This window comes from Uloborus diversus, unplaced genomic scaffold, assembly GCF_026930045.1.
Source record: "Uloborus diversus isolate 005 unplaced genomic scaffold, Udiv.v.3.1 scaffold_17, whole genome shotgun sequence".
In the NCBI taxonomy this organism is placed as follows: Eukaryota; Metazoa; Arthropoda; class Arachnida; order Araneae; family Uloboridae; genus Uloborus; species Uloborus diversus.
In genome coordinates, this window is record NW_026558318.1 from 1,731,757 (window position 1) to 1,752,332 (window position 20,576).

Here is a 20,576-nt window from a genome sequence, read left to right on the forward strand (position 1 = left end):
AGTGATTAATTAAATATATATATATATATATATGATCAGAGTTCAATCTTTTTATTAATTTACTAAGCTTAAGTAAACATTCTTTGTTTTAGCATTGAAGGAATTGGCTCATTCTGAAAAAATTGTTTTAACAAACATTTAAAATCTTAAGTTTTGCAATCCCAACATTTGTTTTTTATTTATTTTTCACCTTATAAATTAGAAGTAACATGGAGAGACATAACTAAAATATTAAAGTGCATATTGACACTATTTCTTGATTCACATTATAATGCAACTTTATTTGCAACTAGATTTTTGCCGTTTTTTCCATTTTTGCCGGTTTTTTCCATTTTTGCCATGATTTTTTCCATTGTCCCGGCAAAAAAGCCTTTTTGCCGGCAAAAAACCCAACCCTGTCTCAAATACTATGGAGCAACTCTCATAACAGGAGGCCTCTAAAATGAGATCAAAAACCTTTTCAATTCCCCCTCCCCCTGAAAATTTCAATGCCAGTTTGCACAATACTAGCTCACCTGGTTTTATCAGTGTCGGATCTTTTATTTTTTCCAGGCTGGACGAATCTTGAAACTGCCACTGTTTTGTTACCCATCTTCCTTCAAGTTTCAGAAAAAAAAAAAAGGAAATCGGCGGACTTTTCCTCCCAAAGAAGTTGTCTTCCAGGATACGGGCTTGCTCCCCCCCAAGATCTGGCACTGGTTCCTACAACACTGAATAAGTTTGTAAATTTTGTGCTTTTTGAACGTGTATATTTGAAACTTTTTATGTAGATTTCTAATCTAAAACTACTCTGTTTAAAATTGTTTTTTCCTATTTAAAAAAAAAGTTATAATTAATAGTCATGGTATTATTTGCCCTTAACTTGATATATCAACTGAGCAAATAAATTGTCAAGATAACTGATGAATTATGTTAAGTTGTTGTTTTGAGATCATGAGGTTCACCCCCCCCCCCCCCCTTTCCCTCACCATTCCAGAACTTATACTCTACTTTTGTGAAAATTTTATATTGATGTAATATTCCTGTTTGAAAAAAAAAAAAGTTTAATATTCTATTTTTAAGAAAAGCTTTTCATTGACATTCATTTTCATATTAAATAAGAAATAAATAAAGCAAACTGAGTGTGAGTTTGCCCAAAAGTATGCTTTCAATTTTGCCAATAGGTTGAAAACATACATTGTACCAATGGTTAAAAAGAAGAAATTGTTGAAAATATTTAAAAGTAAAGCAAATATTTAGGAAATTTATAAAGGAATATTCTTTGGTAAATTTTACTGATTAATTTCAAGTAGAACAATGGTTTTGGAAACAACCTAGAGAATGCCAAATCAGAACAAGCTGCCAAATTATTGCGGCAGTTATTCTGGTGTGCATCTCACATTGTTAAACCGGTTTAGAATTTTTCTCTAAACCCATGCATCAATACTGCTCCGAGCTCCGATGTACAGAATCTGGTCCAGAGTTGCTGCCATTTTAATCTCTATTTTTTTACACTAATGTTAAATTAGCAGTGTGTCAACCAATTTGGCTTAACAATGAAGGTGTGAGAGTTACCTTCATTTCTCCCAAAACATATAAGAGATGCACATATGTTTTTAGTTACTGAGGAAAGATATATTGATGAATGGGTAATTTTTTCATGTGTGTGTAGTCATTTGTCAGAAAAAAAAGTAAAATTAAAAGAGCAAAATAGCAAAAAAAAAAAATGCAGATGTGTATTTTGGTGTTATGGCAGTGGAGTTCCTAGCACAGTCATCACACGGGTCGGTAACTCAATGTCACCGATCTCCCCCCCCCCCCTTTCCCAAACAAAACTGGAAATGTTTTATGTAAATGTGAAATTTTTTCAATTTTCAGAAACAACTCTTCCTATTTTTGTGCCGTAACAAACGTTTGGAAAATAAATATAAATTGCAAATCCATTTTATGCAAAATTTGCCATAGACGCCATATGTAACCTCTCCTTCCCCCAGCAATATTAGGCACTCTATATTTGTTAAATTTGTTGGATTAAATATAATTTAAGATTTATTGGAGGACATTTTCAGAATTAAAGTATTTACATTTTTTCTAAACCCAAATCCTTTTTGAGTCGGAGGATTAAGTTAAAATTATTTTTTAATTGGAAAACTGCTGGATTCTCAACTGCAAGTAATTTTCCAGTATCTAAATTTACTATAGCCACTATCTGACAGAATTGTAATTTAAGGGCAGCTGTCAGTGTTTTGCGCAAATGCTGTACAAGATAAACTTGATAAACACGCTGTAGATTTGTTTACAATAGTCGAAAGAAAATTCAACAAGGTGTGGGGGAGAGTGGTAATGAATGGACCAATTTTTGGTTTTTAATTTTTGTAATTTTTTCTAATACTGGTTTTTAGCTCAGAATTGGCTCTTTAGTTACTTTACTTATTTGGTTACATAAACAAGTCATACAAGTAGGATTAGAAAATGTCTATATTGAATGATAAAAGAAAGTAAAAATATAGAAATTTGGCCCGTTCATACCCACCCATGGGGCTAAATGGGCCATGAAATGAATTCAATGAAAACATGTGGAATTGCTCTCTTAAAAAATTCCCTTAAATAAATAAAAATACAAGCAAAAAATTTACATTAATTTCTTTTAAATTTTAACAATTAAAATTTTAATTCCTTTTGGTAAAACTCAATAGTATCTGTGACAGAGTATTAATAATAATTAAGATATTGTTCAAATTTCCAATAGACAAGCAATTTTGAAAAAAAAAAGTATTATTTAGACATAAACCAGCCTACAAAAGCAAACAATGGGACATTTTCAAAAAATCATATTAAGTCAACAAAGTAGAAGCACACAATACTACTGTAACCTATTTATTAAATACTGGATGGAATCACACTCATATCAAATTCAAATGGTGAAGCACTGGTAGGTGTGGTTAATAACTGGAAAGTTCATTTTAATTATTTATAGAACTTCACTTATCTTTCTAATAAATAGCTAATATTTCTTAGGGTTAAAATGTGCAAATTTTAGAAATTACTATAAACCTTTTCTAATAAGACAGTAATTTAAATCTAAGACAGCCAGTTATGTCTAATATTAAAGAGAAAATCAGAAAAAATGAAGAAAACCCATATTTTGGTGGCTCATTCATAATTATGATATAGTAGCCCATTCAGCTCCGCCTACACTTGATTACACGAAATTGCAAATAATGTCAAAATGCATCTTAAAATTAGTTTACAGCATGGAGTCTATAAGCTAAGGAGATAAATCTCCGCTTCCAAATTGTGGCAGCAAAATTTCACTTTTCTAGAGGGCGCTGCTGCCACATTTTAGACTAGTTGCACGGGAACCTAGGTGATTTTAGTGTAAATTTGAAAATTTTATTTCCGCCAGGAAATATTGAAAACGGTGAAAATAAAAATTAAGCTTTGGCACATGATAACTATGCATACTTCAGATTAATATATCATGCCTAAGAAAGCCGTTAAAAGCTTATATATTTAGAGAGAATTTTTTTTTTAATTGCATCAATGGATCTGTGTCGTCTGCATATCGTACGGCTTCGTCAGAGCACCTTTAAAAGAACCTTTCGCGTAATTTCGTTTTTTGTTGAGACACTAGAAAAAAAACTACTGCTTATTTATTTGCAGGAATTAAAGCATAATCGTCTTCTGGGGCTGTTATGATTTTTAAGAGGAAAACCGGGAAAAATAAGCAATGAGCAGCGATTAAAATGGACAGTTGATTTCTGCAAAACTAAGCATAACTTGCTGATATGTTTTATCCCCCTTTCATTTATTAATGACGTCGCCGACATTTTAATCTATTAATTTATATTTTAACTCTATTTTCCATTCAGTTTTTTTTTTTTTTTTTCATTTTAATGAAATAAAGGCTGTGATATTAATGTCACATAAAAATAACCATGATAAAATCTAACAAAGTAAATGCATAATTTATACTTATTGAATAATAAGGATCAAGCTCGCCCCCTCCCCCTGTTTTTTAGTATAGCTTTCTGCAGTTTTAAAATTGTTTGAAAAATAATAGTCTGGATACTAAAATAAAATCATATTTCTAGTTTCCAATCCTCTAGTTTTGATTAAATTTCATTTCACGTCAGTTGCGAAATCCGGGGGGGGGGGGGGGGAGATGCATTCTCCTTTAAGTGACTAAGGTTATCCTAATAAGGGGAGTTATGTTTTGAAATATTTTTTCTAGACATCCCAGTTCTCAAAATTGACACCTTTGACCAAGGGCTATCCCAGGGTAACATATGGAAGGGCGTCATGTCTTTCATTTACACAATCGGGGGGCATTTTGATTGCCCCTCCTTCCAAGAAATTGGAAACAATTTAATTATGCATTTGTGCATGAATTTTGCTGTTATTCTCTATGATAGTCCCCCTCTCCCTTGAAGTATTCTGTAGTACTGGCCTAAAGGAGGCATTTTTCTAAATTTCAATCTTCTAATTATGTTTGGTAGAGTGGGTTCTGTGTAATACCAAACTTATGCAAAAGAAATATATATATATATATACCCATTGTTACTCTATATTACATGTACTGGAGCTTAAACATTCTCTTCTAGTTTATAGTTAAAATTTTGGTCTTTTGACCATAATTAATGAATCCTCCACGGCTGATGAGCTCTGGATTCACTCTTTATCTATTCCTACTTAATAGCTGTTTGCATTTTTCCTTTTTATCATCTTTAGTTATTCATAATTTGTTTAATATTTGAAATTCTGTTTGCTTAATTTTATATTTACTTGGCTTTTTAGTTTTGCTGCGTTGCGCATCTATGGGCTTTTGGTGTGGTCTTTTCAATATTTTTCACTTTTATTATTATTATATATATATATATATATATATATATATATTTCTTTTGTGTGTGGATTTGTGGAAAAGGGAGGGGTTGTCAAAAGGGGCGGGGGCACTGCTTTAGAGTGGGATTCTGATCTCATTTTTTTTGGGGGGGGGGGGGTGCTCTCGTTTTGGGATAGGGGATGATGCTCTGTAACATTTGAGGGTGATGCAGCATCACCATTAGGAGGAATGTAGACTCCGGTCTCTGTGAGTTCTACTTTTCACTCCAGAGTCCCCTGTACCGAACACTATTTGTGACAGCTCTGATTTTTAGATCCAGACCAGAAACCGATCAATCCCTGGTCCAGAACCCCCTGAGCTATCATTTTGCTTGGAGGTCTTGGTGACCGCGAGCATATCCCTATCTTAAAAATGCACACACGCCACTGCCTAGGAGCAGGGACCCAGCTCGAGACCCCTGAACTATAGGATATTGATGCCATCGTTCAAAAGGAAGGATATGATGGCGGAGTTTGATCTTTGCTGAATGCTACTTGCGTCTTAAAAAGATAAGAGAGATCCTTATATAGAAGTTTGGTAAGACCCCATTTGGAGTATGCTGTTCAGTTTTGGTCCCCTTATCTTAAGAAAGACATTAATGTATTGGAAAGGGTTCGAAGGCGGGCTACAAGGCTAATAAGTGGACTTTCCCACTTAGATTATGATTCCAGGCTTAGAAGGCTAAAAATGTACACTCTTGAGCAAAAAAGAGACCGAGGGGACATGATTCAGCTGTTTAAATTTATTAAAACGAAAGATGTTACGGGGCTAAAGTTTAGCACTGAAAACAGGACAAGGGGTCATTGTTTTAAGCTATTTAAATCTCAGGCTAACATGGATATTAGGAAAAATTATTATTTTAGCAGGGTAGTGGAACCTTGGAACAGCTTACCGGAAGAGGTGGTAATGAGCAAAGGAGTAGACAGTTTTAAGAGGGCCATTGATCTTCACTGGGGATTGTAAATTGACTAGGACCAGTCTAGCTGGGCCCAGAGCCTGTTGCTGGTCGTCACTTTTGTATTTATATTTGTATTTGTATAGTGTAAAGTCTAGAATGTCCGCTATATAGAAAGTCCACATGGCGAACCCGGATCATCAAATTTTGGGCCTCCTGCAAAAAATTACCAGAGAGTTACCACCCACTGGATTGGGCCATGGGACCTTCGGTGCTGCAGGGCCTGCTGCAGGGACAGGAGCTATCTGTAAAACCCTACGAGTAGGGTACTATTGCAACTCATGATTGCGAAAAACATGATTTGAATTCAAGATGTCAGAAGGCAAATTGTGTTATTATTCACTTAACTCGTGAACAGGGCCAATCCTAGGGCATACTTGCCAACTCTACTGTTTTTAACGGGAGACTCCCGTTTTTTGCTTCCATTTCCCGGTTTCCCGTTTTTTACGATTTTCTCCCGTTTTTTCAGCGAATCATCAAAACGTTTTACTTTCTTCTCAATAGATGGCGCCCTTTTTTAGTCTACCAATGTCAAGGAATAAGAAATTTTCCCAATTAATAACACCGTTAGTAAAAATTAATTTTTTGGAAGCTTTCCACGTTGCATGTTCAACGAAGCACGTGCTCTGCCGAAAATTGCAGCAGATTTCAATCTTTTTGCATCTTGAAAATATTTCAATTATTTTGAAAGTTTGAAATTATTTTGACATGCGCTACTCTATACCTACTTATTATATATATTATTTTCTTAAAGCAGAACTTTAAGCAAGTTCACTACTTATTATTAGGGTTTTCCTTTGCAGTATGTTTTTCTTGCTGCTACCAATAAGCTTACATCTGTGAAAAATCCCCATTTCACATTAAATTTAGTATTCATGTTATTTAATAGCACCAGGGTTTAAGCTGGGTTCAAAAGTTCTTTAGCATAAAAGCTAAAATTGATGGAAAAATGTCAGCAAAATGCTAAAATGTTACACATTCTCATATATTTATATATGCCTCAGTGTGTTTCATCTCCAGTTGAAAATAAAATTCATATTTCATTTGTGACATCCTTGAAGAAATAAGTACAACAGCAATTTTTTTAAAACGTAAAATAAAAAAAAAGAAAACATGATTGGTGTTTAGAACGTTGCAGTTCCCTCCTCCTAATAAAGCAGTTTTTGGGGGGACATAATGCTGGATAAGACTAATAGTTATTGAACTTAATTGTAGTTTAAACATCTTAGCTAAGATTTAAAAAAGATTAAGGTGATTATCGCCATGCACGCTTCCTCTCTAGGATCATACATTTCTTCTTTATTTAAAAAACTAATTTATTTTTTATTTGAGCAAAAAAGCGAAAATGCATTGCTTTATTTTCGCAATTCAGATAGTGTTTTCGCATTATGCGAAAAATGCGACCGTAGCGGAAACCCTGAATTAATAATTATGTTGTGAAGATATACCGCTGGTAATACCTCTAGTGGAATCTCCTGTTTTTTTTTCTTCGAAGGTTGGCAAGTATGCTAGGGTGTCGGCCACCTGTGTGCAAAGGCCAAATGCAGTGATTGGAAGTAGCGAAGCTACTGTATTGGCTACATTTTTTAGTTGTTTGTAGTGCAGCGCACTACTTTTCAAAAAAAGTAGTGTTGCAAGTAGTTCGCTACAAAAAAAAAATAGTTGTAGCCATTTATAAAAACTACTTTTCAAAAAAGTTTCAAAGAAAAAAAGAAAATTAGGTTTCAAACAATCTGACTGATGCAAGTCTTACGCCTGAGTAGAACTTGCATCAACCAGATTCGTAACTGCAGTCCTCGGCTGGAAATGACTGAGCTGGTGGTGTATTTCACGTATTTTTGCTTTAGCCCTGGCTAATGGGCGGTAATTTACTGAATATACCTTGCCTTGCGTTCAATCTCAGAGTTGAACCGAACCATTGCTTCGGCCACTCGTCTGGTCTGCTAATTCTAGATTAGCTACCAGTTTGTTTCACACTCTTGGCTTCCTTATGAGGTTTTCCAGCTCCAGCTCAGTCACTTTCCTATGCCGGGCTGATGAGTGCTAATAAGCACGAAACTGCAGTCCTCGGCTGGAAATGATTGAGCTGGCGGTGTATTTCGCGTATTTTTGCTTTAGCCCTGGCTAATGAGCGGTAATTTACTGAATATTCTTCAATCTGCTTTAACCCCTTGAGGACCAGCGCATGGAAAACGAAGCGCAGCTACGGGACCGAACGTTCCGAAATGGAACGCCGCCATCGGCCCGAGCATTTACAGCAGTTAAGCCTAACGGAGCAAAAATATTCATATAAAATCAGCATTTCAAAATAATGACTTGAAATTTTAAATTTGCTTAAACAATGTACTACTGATTACTAATTATTAATATAAAGACTATTACATTATTAGAAGGGAGTGAAATAAGTAGAATACTAAAACTTTAACTATGTGCACGAAGTTAAATAATATGTGCACAAAAACAAAGTTAGAGTTAGACATCGTGAGTGTGCAATCAAAGAAAAAGAAATGTAGCAAAAAAATATGTTCCTTATGTAATTTTAATTAAAACAACTTAGGTCAACGAATTTAAACTAGTTAAATTCCCACGCAACAAGTCTCAAAATTGCTTCATAATTCTCTCGAAAACATTCCCTTTCATTCACTTCGCTAACCATTTTTATTGCAATGTTCCAGTCTCCAAATAAAAAAGAATAAATAAAGAAGAACAATATTAGAAAGGATTCAAAAATAATCATAAACTTCAGTGCCGCTTGAAATCCTTCCTGTACTCTCATCGAACGGGAAATCCCAAAAGTCTGGAACACATACGCAAAAATATTTTAACCTTCCTCCCCTCCCCCATAATTTATTCAGCTAGATGTATATCTCTTTCAATTACTCGTAACAGAAAAAGAGAAGCAAAGATATAAACAAGAGCAATTGAGACCTCATAAATCGTATGCGCAGAGCAGTGATTCACTGTTGTTTACATAAAAAAAAATCTATCCCATTGAGAGGTCCAAATAAGAAACTAAAGCGTGTACATGAAGGTCAAATACCATGTGACTCGAATATGATCAAAGTTATAGCCATTTAGCGCCATCTATTATCGTTTAAATATTCAATTCAATCGTTCCATTTCGAGAAAGCGTATATGTGACGCTGGGACGTCGGCGTCGATCAGAGCGCGTAGCGGATATGTGCCGCTGGGCTGATAAGAGAGGAATTATTGTGTAGCGTCCGCGAGACGCTGGGTGCGAACGGGTTAACCAATTTCTTTACTTCCTATTACCGAATTGAAGCATAGAGAACTGAAATTTTACTGTATTTTTTTTTCTAAAAGCTGTGATATTGAATAAAAATACGGTTAGGGTACACAAAATCAATGGGAAAGAAAGGCATAAAATGAAACAGTACGGTATGTATAGTATGTAGCAAATAATAAAATGCAGCACTAAAATAGTAGTATACAGTAGATACAATAATTATATTTGACTCATTTTTTAGTTGTTCAAGCATATCGAAAATCTTTAAATTTCTTTAGTTGTCAGAAACTTTCTATTTTTCCATCCATTTAAAAATTCCATTCAACTTCATATTTAGAATGGAAAAGATAGGGAGTGGCGATTTGTCAATTAACAAAGCGATGTTTCGACTAGTATAGAGCGGGGTACTTTTGCTTTCAGAGATGATAAAGGGGGAGAAATATTTAGCACCCAATAAAGAAGGTGATGCTTAAGCCTTATGATTACCTTCCGAAAATTTTCTTGTTGCGAAGTGTGGAATTCACGTTGGCTCCAAAATTCGTTGCTCGAGAAAAGCTTGCTATTTAGCTATTTCGCTTAAGTCTAATCACGTTTTTGTACGAGTTCACTGTAGTTTAAAATTGCACCCTGAAGTAAAGTAAGCATTCTAACTTATGGTTTACATTTTGGATATTCATTAATATTTTATTATAAATACTAGTAACATTTGGGATATTTTTAAGGTTGAATTTCTCAACTTTTAAATCCTTTCTTGCAGCGAATATTCGTGAAATTCGTTAGAAATATTTGGAATGACAAATTGGCTCAACAGAGGTGTGGTTAAAAGTGGAATTTGATAAAATTCTAAACCAATGGATACCGGTATAAACAGTAGGTTTATTATACATGTGTCTATTTATATATATATATATATATATTTTACATGTTAACTGTTTTTTCTTTTGTTGAGACAAAAAGAAAATGTATAAAGAACATATTAAAGATTTGCATATGAAATTTCAGTTTATTAAAAAAAATCCTAAGCAAAAGTTTGTGGCAATTCACTTAGGACTTGGGCAAATTGTTTCAGAATTTTGAAAACAGTGCAAGTTAAATTATTTTCTTTGATTTTGCAATTGAAAAAAAAAAAGAAAATAGTGGCATTTAGGTCAGATGTTTCATATGCTTTTTTAATTACTCACTCTGGGTCTCAATAAACATGGGTAAATTTTTCCTTTTAATTTGAGCTACTTTCAGCTGAATTTCTCATAGTGCAGTCCGACACAAAGCAATAATGATGAATCATATTATAAAATGAAATGCAACTAGCAACAGATGCAGTAAAAATTTATTTTCATCACAAAGGTAAAAAATCTTCCTAAGTCCTGAATACACGCGGTAAAAGAACCATTAATCTTTGCATGAAGAAGGTCTGAAATCAGATTTGTTTACACTGTAACATGGAAACCGGAAATGTTGCCATTAAAGCCGGAAACCAAATCTATCTATTAAACGGCGACAGCGCTCATGGTGAGAAAGTGAAATTTTTGAGCCGTTTTCTAGGGCGCGACCGATGGCATTTTTTGGCCGATGGGCCGATGCCGATTGTTGGCCAATTGTTCAAAGATGGCCGATGGCCGATTATTTTTCTCCAAATGGCCGATGCCGTTGGCCGATGGCAAAAAAAAAAATAATCTATCAGATATAAATTGTTAAGATTGTCAGGGATTTAAAGAATCATTTATTTCCCAAAAGCAGAATACTTTACGATGTTCTGCAACGTAAAATCATTGGACCAAAATTGTTCTGCAAGTATTTCAAGCATTGTACGCGAAAAAACGTGACATTTTCCACAAATTGGGTGGCAAAAATCAAAATCGTTTCATATAGGAGTTGTTTATTTTTTTTTTTTTTAAACTGGACTGTTGTTATTTATTTCTGTGGAAATGAAATATTTTCGGAAACATCACAGCTTTCAACCAAATGACTAATTAAAGAGCACATAATTTGGAAAATTAGTTGATCATGAAAACTATAAAATCAAAGAAACTTTAACAAGGTGTCAAACCTAAACCGATTGAGATTTTACAAAAATAGTTTATATGCTTCCCAAAATGCATAGAAAGAGCAAAGATACAAAATTTTATAAAAATTCGAACCTAGGTGTCAAACCACATTTTTTTGGTTAATTTTACATGGCATGAAGGAGCAATTAAAATAATGTTACTAAATAAAGAAATTACTGAAATAATAAATAGAATGAGTCGAGGTTGGGTTGCATATAATAAAACACTTCAAAACAATTGAAATATTTTTTGGATGCAAAAGGATTGAAATCTCAAACAAGACACGCAATTTCCGGCGGTGGACGTGTTTCAATGTTGACATGTTTCCAAAACATAAGTGTATGGCGGAAATTGTAATAATGAAGATCGATTGGGAAAGACCCCAAAGGATTAATCAAATTCAACATAGCGAGTTTTCCGCCAAATTATCGTAATTTGAGATAATTTTAGATTTTTTTTTAATTTTAAGAAGTTCAGTTTCTATAGATTCTCTGCACCGCAATTTTTGCAGATTTTCGGCACCGCGGTTTTTGCAGATTTTCAATGAAATTTGCAGAATTTCTGCAGAAAATTTGTCAATTTTCCTTTCACATTTGAACAGAATTGTTCTGCTGCTCAGGCATATGTTCTGCGACGTATGTCGCAAATTTAGTAGTATTCTGCTTTGGGGTTCACTTTACTTCCTTTCTGCGAATAGGGAATTGTAATCACAAAAGGAAAATCAGATTTCGACCGAAATTTTTGTTTTACGATCACCCAATTTAAACTTCACAAGTTTTTTTCGGCACATCTGTACATGTATATGTACCTAAGAACATATAGATGACCGAAATATCCTCTTGTGCTTTCTACATGCGTATAAACTTGCGTCCCTTAAAAACGTTATGAAATAGTAAGTTGAAAACTCATACTTACGTAGTATGATCTAAAAGTTCGAGGACTAGCTGTATAAAACCTTAACCTGAATAGTTCACATTACCGAAGCACATCTATCTACAAAATAGTCACCTTGAACGACTATGCACTTCTGCCAATGTTCGTAAAGCTTTTAGAAGCACTCCTGGCAGCCATTTTTCGCAACCTCCTGTAAGGCCTTTTGCGCTGCTGCTTTAAGTTCATCGTGGGGAAGAAGGCGATTTTCATGTTGAGGATGCACGGTTCGATTGGTCAATACTTTGATATGACAAACAAATAACATAACGTTTCGTCGGACTTAGCTCCGTGTGACTTTTACCTGTTCCCAGCAAAAAAAACATTAAAATGGCTTCCAGTAGTGTTTTTAAAAGTTATATGAACATTGGCAGAAGTACGTAGTCCGTCAAGGTGACCCTTTGAAGGTGGATGTGCTTCGGTAAAGTGAACTATTCTGGGTAAGGTTTTATCATCTTGTCCCCGAACTTTTGGATCGTACTACGTACAATCTGTATAGGGTGTAGTTTTGCTTCTCCTTTTTTGACTGCTGTATGATGAAAGAGAAAGAAAACAATAGCAAAAAGAAAGAAAGAAGGAAAGATAACCACTTGATTTATTTTTTTAAATTGAACACATAACTAAGATTTCCGTAATAATGTATGGATTTAGGTACACTATACATAGTTTAAAAATTTAAATTATGTTGTTTAATCATTCAAAAAATAAATAAATAAAATGAAATCGTCAAAAAATTACGCAATTAAAGTGGAAAGATTGCACGTAGACATTTTTTAATCACCAAATTAAAGAAAAAGGGTAATAGGTAAATTACAATATTAAATCATAATAGGAATATTTTTATTAAAAATTTATGAGTAGAAAAGTTTGAATTTTTCATAAAAGCTATAACAGGGACATAATTTTTTTGCTGAAAAAAGAAATATCCATGGAAAGTCGAGGTTCTTAATACGCAGCTACAATAAACAAACTCGACATTTACGCCAATTTAATAATAACTGAATACATATACTACTTGATCTGATATGTTTGCACACATTATATTAATCTTTAACAATTAGCTTAATCTTTTATGAAGCCCTCTAAAAAGGTTCTAATTAAATTTTTCAATTTAACAATAATTTTCTGAAATTTAAAAAATTGCATAATAGAAAATCCTTGAAACTTTTCGATAACATATTATTAAAAATATGATGAAAACAAAAATAATTTATTTATTAATTTTATAAAAATACATAAAAATAGTTACTTACAATAGAAAAAATCGATCGCTATAAATGATGCAAAAAAGATAGTGTATTACGAAATATAGGTGAAACAAGTATGAGAAATACAACGCAAAATGACATTTCTTGAGCGAAATAAATTTTCACTAAATACTCAAGAAATGCTTGAAACGCCGAGGGAGGGGGGGGGGGGAGAGTCACCCTCTGATTTTGGAGAAACTCGCAACATTAAACATCGGCCCCACACACAAACTTTGGCCACATTTTTTTAGTACAGAACCGATACCACCAACGCGTCGGAAGGGTTTCTAAACCTACTACAACACTTCCAAAGAAAAAATTCAGAAGACTCTTTGATTTCCGAATTATGTCCTATTTAAAACGTCTTTAATCAATTTCTTACATTAATGTTCTAAACTTTTCCTAAACAATAGATAAAGTTTGAAAAAAAACTCTAATTTTATGAATGGTGTTAGTTTTAAGCAACTCGGAAGTACAACTAGAGTTTAATTTCTGAAATAGAAGGAAGGGGAGGAGGCTCGCAAGTGTTTTCGGAAATACAAAAAATACTCGTAAAAAATTGTGTTCAAAATAATCATAAACAATGAGCAGAAAAACCCATTTAAAACTCGAGTTTGTTTAGACGTGCAGTGGCGGATTTAAAATATAGTAAATGTTGCAATTGCGCCCCATAACCATAGGGGCACCGTAGGAGTTACAAAAATGCTTATGATAAATGTTTTTCAACTTCCATGATAGAGAAATAGGGCCCCAAAACGTATTTCGACGGGCCCCTAACTTGTAACTCCGCATAAGCGATACAGAAAAAACTGCATTACTGTGATTCATATTATAAATATCAAAAAATTAAAAATTACCGTCGGTTCAACGGGAATCTAACAAAATGACACAAAAACAGTTTCGCCATCTCACATTTGTTTCCAAGTTGGTCTCCAATCCAGCAATATTTCACCAAATGATCGCCCAGTCTGAGACGCTATATTAGTTTTGCATGGAAATAAGTAATTAATAACCACAAAAAATGAGACTTTTTAGAACACCCGATTGAAAACAAAAAGGGAAGTGCACAACTGGAACGTACGCACATCCACTATGCGAAATTTTAACTATCTACAGTTTACCATTTTTGAGTTAGGACTTATGAGAGATACATACGTACATCCAGCCGCAAAAAAAACAACGCAATAATTAACTTGTTTGGTACCTGAATGCAGTATTAAAATCTCTTTCAGGGATGACTAAAATAGAAATTCATACTAAAATTTAAGTAAACAATTTTATATGAAAACTATAACTCCCTTTAATAAGATAAATAAATACCTTTGTGCTGAATAGAAAAGTCAGAACAAACACCCCCCCCCCCCCCCAATTTTCTTCTATTTATCTTTATTTTTCCTTTTTTCGAATATTTTTTGTTTCTGTTTATTTTATTTCATGGTTTTCCATTCTGCTTTTCCTTTCTTGCGGTTCACGGTTGCTGACAATTTCTTTTCTTTTTGTTTAAGCTTCGGCTTAATCCTTGTCCAATTGAATTCTTTCTTTCTGGGTTCATACCTAAGAGAAAGCTCCTGGCCTTTGCTTGCATTCCTATTGGTTCCTGATCGGTTTATAACTTTGTCATTGGTGTTTGGTTAATCCGCTGTTTTTATCTTTTAAGCTGCATGCTTTTCTGTTCTTGGCTTTTGTCGGATGTCTTTTCATCCATAAGCTCATTATTTTTTGCATTGAAAAAGGCGTTCCCTGTAACGCCGAAACACGTGTCTGCGGTTATTTACAAATTTGTGCTTCTACTTACGTTGTTTGTTCTGACTTTTATAACTCCCTTTACTTTGCATTAAAAGTAAAAACAGCAAAGGTCCTTTTTTTTCGAAAACATCGGCCAATTCCATCGGCTTTTCGATGTTTTTAAGGCCGATGGGCCGATGTTTCCTGCAAGTTAGCATCGGCCGCCGATGCCGATTGCTAAATTGTTGAACCATCGGCGGTTGAATGCATCGGTCGAGTCCTACCGTTTTCAGGTGTTGCCATTCGTAGGGGATTTCTCTCCTTATATCTTCATGGTTTACAGATCTGGCATCTAAAATAATGTATTAGTGCCATTGAAAACAATTTTATGCAAATTTCATGCTTTGTTAGTGGCCCAATCATCCCCCATGGCCCATTCATTACCATTCTCCCCTACATAAAATTTAGAAAGTTTGCAACCAAAAATAGTATATTTCTTCCCATTCCATGGGTAAGATTAATAAAGAACAGGGTGGCGACAGATCAGGGAAAAGTCAGGGAACTTTATTAATCAGGGAAATATCAGGGAATTTTGAAAAAATAACAAAAAATCAGGGAAAATTGATTTTATGAAGAATTTTTTTTTTCCTTCACAAAATTAAGTGCTCTAATTAATTCCCTACGCATTTTCCGCCAATTATCTGTTTAAAAAAAATAAATAAATAAAATTAATGAGGTGCGATTATACACTGCCGCATATTTGTGCATCTTTTTTCCTCAACATCAAAGTATTGAATCTTTCTTATTTATTGAACCACAGGATTAACTTCCTAAGATTTCTTCTGTATCTGTTAGGTTGTTTATTTTACCTAGCTTTAAATTTCCTTTTACGCTTTCAATGCTACGTAGAATAAACAACCATACATGCAAAGAGGAAGCCTTCATTAATGCCTTAGCTCCTTTGCCTTGATTCCATTGTCTCGAAGTAATTAGCGTACTGTAATCACGATTTCAAGAAGAAATCTTTGGTTTTTGAATTAATACTATAAAAGCTTAAAAGTTATTACTGCTTCGCGTTTTTAATTTAATTGCTAAAATTGAGTTTTCAATAAAAAGAACTTTTGCCGTTTTACTATTTGTTGTCACCACAGATTATAAAGTTTTCTTTTCTTCAGACTTAAGTGATTCTTTACAATTTTATAACCAAGTTGTTTTCTTTTTTTTCTTGCATTTCAAAGTTGTTTGTTACAAAAGCAATCTAAGATTTTTTTTCGTTAGGTACTGAAATCATTTGAAATAGAGTTAACTTGTGTACTTAAGTAAATATCTTTATTTTTTTATTGTTAAAATGCTGTATTCATTCATTAAAACCTATGTTCTTGATAAGAGAAAAGCTCCCTATGAATGGATGTCAAATGGTTTCATCTATTTTGCATAAATATGTCAATTAGTTATACAAGAATAACTATATTACTTCTATTCTTTCACTATTACTTGTTTTCAATTACTTTTTAGTTCTATCATAAATACACATATCTTTTTAAGAGTAATTTTAATAGTTTCTTAAAATTCTTATGCTAAGTGGTATCTGGAAGTAAAGTATATATATATATTTTAATTTTCTATGATCTTTCCATGTAGAAAAATTTAATATACTGTTTTGTAGGATTTTTTCCCCCAAAAAAATTGACTTGACATGTTTTTTTTAACCATTTTATTAAAAAAGTAGCATCTTTTTAAAATATATCTTTAGTTCAACAACTTTATACAACTTAAAACGTTTAAAATACTGCATTTTATACAAACATACAATGGATTTCAAGTAGAGCAAAGAAAGAAAAACATTATCATTGGTAACGTAAATCAGGGAAATTTGGTGAATTTAATCAGGGAAATCAGGGAAAAGTCAGGGAACTTTTTTCCACAGCTCCTGTCGCCACCCTGAAGAAGCAATTTTTTAGTTTGTTAATTATAGACTTCAATCATTGATACTAATATTTTACTTAATTTTAACCTCAATACAAATAGAAATGTTGCGTAGTAAAGGACATTTGTTATAGAAGTAGCTGAGCAAGTTTGGACTTCTTTTAAAAAATCGGATGTGTAGTGAACTCTCGCCTATAGCCATCTTCTAAGACAGTCTATTGAGGGTTTGACTATGTTTTATTTTAAAACACTATTCGCAGAGCATTAATGTTTAATTTTGAGTGTTTAAATAGGAAGCTCTGTATTCAATCCTTTTATCTTCAAACATAAATTTTCAGTCTTGGGAATTTTTGCAACTTTCGTCCCCAAAATACATTTGTATAGGTCCAGCTTGTAGTTCTGCATTTTTAGTACTTTAATTCTGTTGGAATTTTATTTCCTTTTTTGTTTAAGTAGGGGAAAGGGGGGAACATTTTAAAAATTTCTTTAATTTTTCAAAAAATACTATCAATTTCTGAGCACAAAAAAAGTCTTTTCTTAGTGTCTTGGATTTTTTTTTTTTTTTTTTTGAGATTAAAAACAAGTATTTCTGAAATTTATGGTGTTTTAAACATGTCCTGAATTGTATACACATGCCTACCTGGGAGGGTGGAGGGATTCCATTGTGCAGATTATTCTTATCATAAATTGCTTTTAAGTTTCATATAGAGAATGATAGTGTATTTAACATGTGTGTATTAATGCATTTATCCAGTTTTAAATAATATGAAAATATTCTCTATTTAGTTGCAATAAATATCAGATATAACTAAATTGTTGACCAATTATTTAGTAACAAAAATGTTTTAAAAAGATAATAAAAATAAATAAATTATATTTAATAATAATTATTATAAGCCATTAACTTTCAAACTTAATATAGAGAAATATAACAATTATAAATTTACATTTTCTTCAAAGCTTATAATATCCCACCTAAATATTATTGCCAAGAGAATAAGGGAACTAACTGTTCACATGTTCCGCTATGTTTCGTGTTCCCAAAAATACCCTATCATCTACCTTAGAACTAACTCGCACAGGGTTGCTATTTTGTCCACTTTTTTCTAAAAAATTTTTTGGGCAATTTTTTTGGTAACGGAATCACAGATCAGAACAAATTTATAAGTTTTTATTTGAATTAGACTAAGTTTTTTTTTTTTTTTTAAATTTATCATATGTTCGTATAACAAGTGTTATGCACAGTAAACAAAATTTGCATTTGAAATAGTTTACAAACAATCCATATATTTTTTAGAAATTTTTTAATGCTTGGTAATGGAATTACAGAAAACGGACAAAGTTAAAAGTGATGCTTAGTTAAACTTAAAATGCTGTGAATCTAAATCATGATTTTATTTTTTTTCTGTGGTTCAATTGACTACATGTTATATTAAAAAAATATTTGTTGCTGAGGATATACTCATTAGTTAATATTTTTATTTTCAATTTAAATAGATGTAACGAAATCACATCTTACGAAACTTAAACTTTTTAAATTCATAATTTTATATTTAATAAGAAGATACAGCATAAATAGTGCTTGCATTTAACTTTACATCGTATGTTTTTACAAACTGATCATTTGTAAGACCCCTGCCTTCGGAAATTGTCATATTTATTATACTCTTGCATATTTTTTTTCTATTTCTTTTGTGTCCCAGTATAATGTGATAATTTTTTCACATTTTGGTTTGGATACACGAAAAAAAATCTGCAGCATTTCGTATTTACTCTTCCTTGGTGGACAATATTGCTGTTGAGTTGACACGGTTCTTTTAACCATCCCACCAACCCCATCGACAGTGGGGTTTGTTTTGGGAGGGGCCATCCGAAATTTTTAAACAAACTCCCCAGGGCCGAATTGAGCTCCATTGTGCCACTAGGCAAATTTGAAATCTGCCCCCCCCCCTAAAAGAAACAAAATTTCCTTGACTCAAAAAAACGTAAAAAAATGTTCCCCACATTCAAACTGTCAAACTTATGAAGAAATGAACGCGTTTCACATTCTGAGGCGCCCCGATGAAATGATCACAGTGTTCTCCCAAAAAATTTTTTATTCGGCAAATTTTGCGGACGATTCGGCAAATACCATGATTGAAAAATATTTGACTTTTATAAGATGTGTGAAAGTAATCATTATTAAATTACAAGAAAAAATAGTCTCTGTGGAAAATGAAAGAATGCTAATACTTTACTTTCAAGAAACAATTTAATTTAAAAAATGTATTTTATAATAGCAAATTTGCCGCCCTAGGCAGCTGCCTACTCTTCCTATTGGGAAATTGGGCCCTGATAACTCCCCAAAAATTTTATTAAAATGAAGTTTTAAAAACTCTATTTTCGGGGTATCGAGACATTAGGTGAGGGGGTGGATTTAGGAATCTCCCTCGAAAATGTTTCAAAATTTAAATTTCTGAGTAGTTTTTGAAAATTAGGAAACTAAAAATGCATTTTGTGTTTATGATGATGTACGGAGAAAGGTCAGGTTTCGGGCGCTTGCCCCAAAATACTTTTTGAAAATAAAGCTTAAGAACCAAAATATTCTGTCATTATACATTGAGAAGTTAGAAGAGGAGGGGTGCTCTTCAGCTGTCCAGCCTAAAAATGCACCGTTCGGTAATGTTTGCTTACATTAAAAGAAGTGTGAAGCTGCTTAGAATCCTTCCTTCCTGGAAATATTTTACCTTTGAGGCTCTAAAAATTCGATTTTTAACTATATTTATACATATTTTAGAAAGGGATGGAAGATTCATGAGCTCCTCCGAAAACTCCTTTTAAAGCTATCATCACGATATAAACTAGGGAGGGAGGGGGTCCTATCAAAAATCGTTTGTAATTGAAGTCCTAAAAAATTTCATTTAAGTTGCTTTTAAGCAAGTTAAGTGATAAGGGCTGGATAAACTAGTTTCCGTTGACATTTTTTCCAAATAAAAGACTTAAAATGCAATTTTTGGCTATCTATCAAGGCCTTTGTGAAAGAGCATGGGAAAAGGGGGTTCTCTCCGTAGTTTCGAAATTAAAGTCATAAAAACGAAAATTTAGGCTCTCTTTGGTCTGGTGAAAAATATGTATACTCTGAGAGCAACAGCATTTAGAGATCTAGAAGTGTCTGCATTTGGAATCAAGAAATAATGTAATAAAGGAGACAAATTTTGGAAATAAAAGTTTTGCTTTGAGGATAGGGACATAATTTGTCTCCCAATTAAGGCCTATAATTTTTCAGTAAAACACATATGTTAAATTTTGTTATCTTCTCATGATATTTTTTTCTTTTTTTTTTCTTAAAAAAATTCCTACAGTCGCGAGGCTTTGGGAGGGGCCATGGCCCCCCTCTAGATCCGCCCCTGCCCATTGACTGTACCCTTACCATGGCTTATGGTGACATTCCCAAGTGGTATTTCTTTTCAGATGGGTGAAAGCATAAAGCAAGTACTTTTGTTTAAATTGGTTTGCTGCTCCATTAGAAAAAAATACTATCTCATCATACTAATGTTTATGTCTAGCTTCTAGTTCAAGAATTATCATTTTCTAAAATGTTACTATACAGCATATTTATCATGGGACATGTAATCATAAAGGTGTGTGCATTACTGATTCC

General features: G+C 33.1%; 1 long non-coding RNA gene across 1 annotated transcript in view; it reads left to right on the forward strand.

Moving 5' to 3' along the window:
* The first annotated feature begins 562 nt into the window (after nucleotides 1–562).
* LOC129233106 (uncharacterized) overlaps nucleotides 563–20,576 on the forward strand; it is a 37,023-nt gene continuing 17,009 nt past the window's right edge. Inside the window, exon 1 of the long non-coding RNA XR_008581428.1 lies at nucleotides 563–718. This is a non-coding gene — a long non-coding RNA (uncharacterized LOC129233106). The remainder of the gene's footprint in view (nucleotides 719–20,576) is intronic.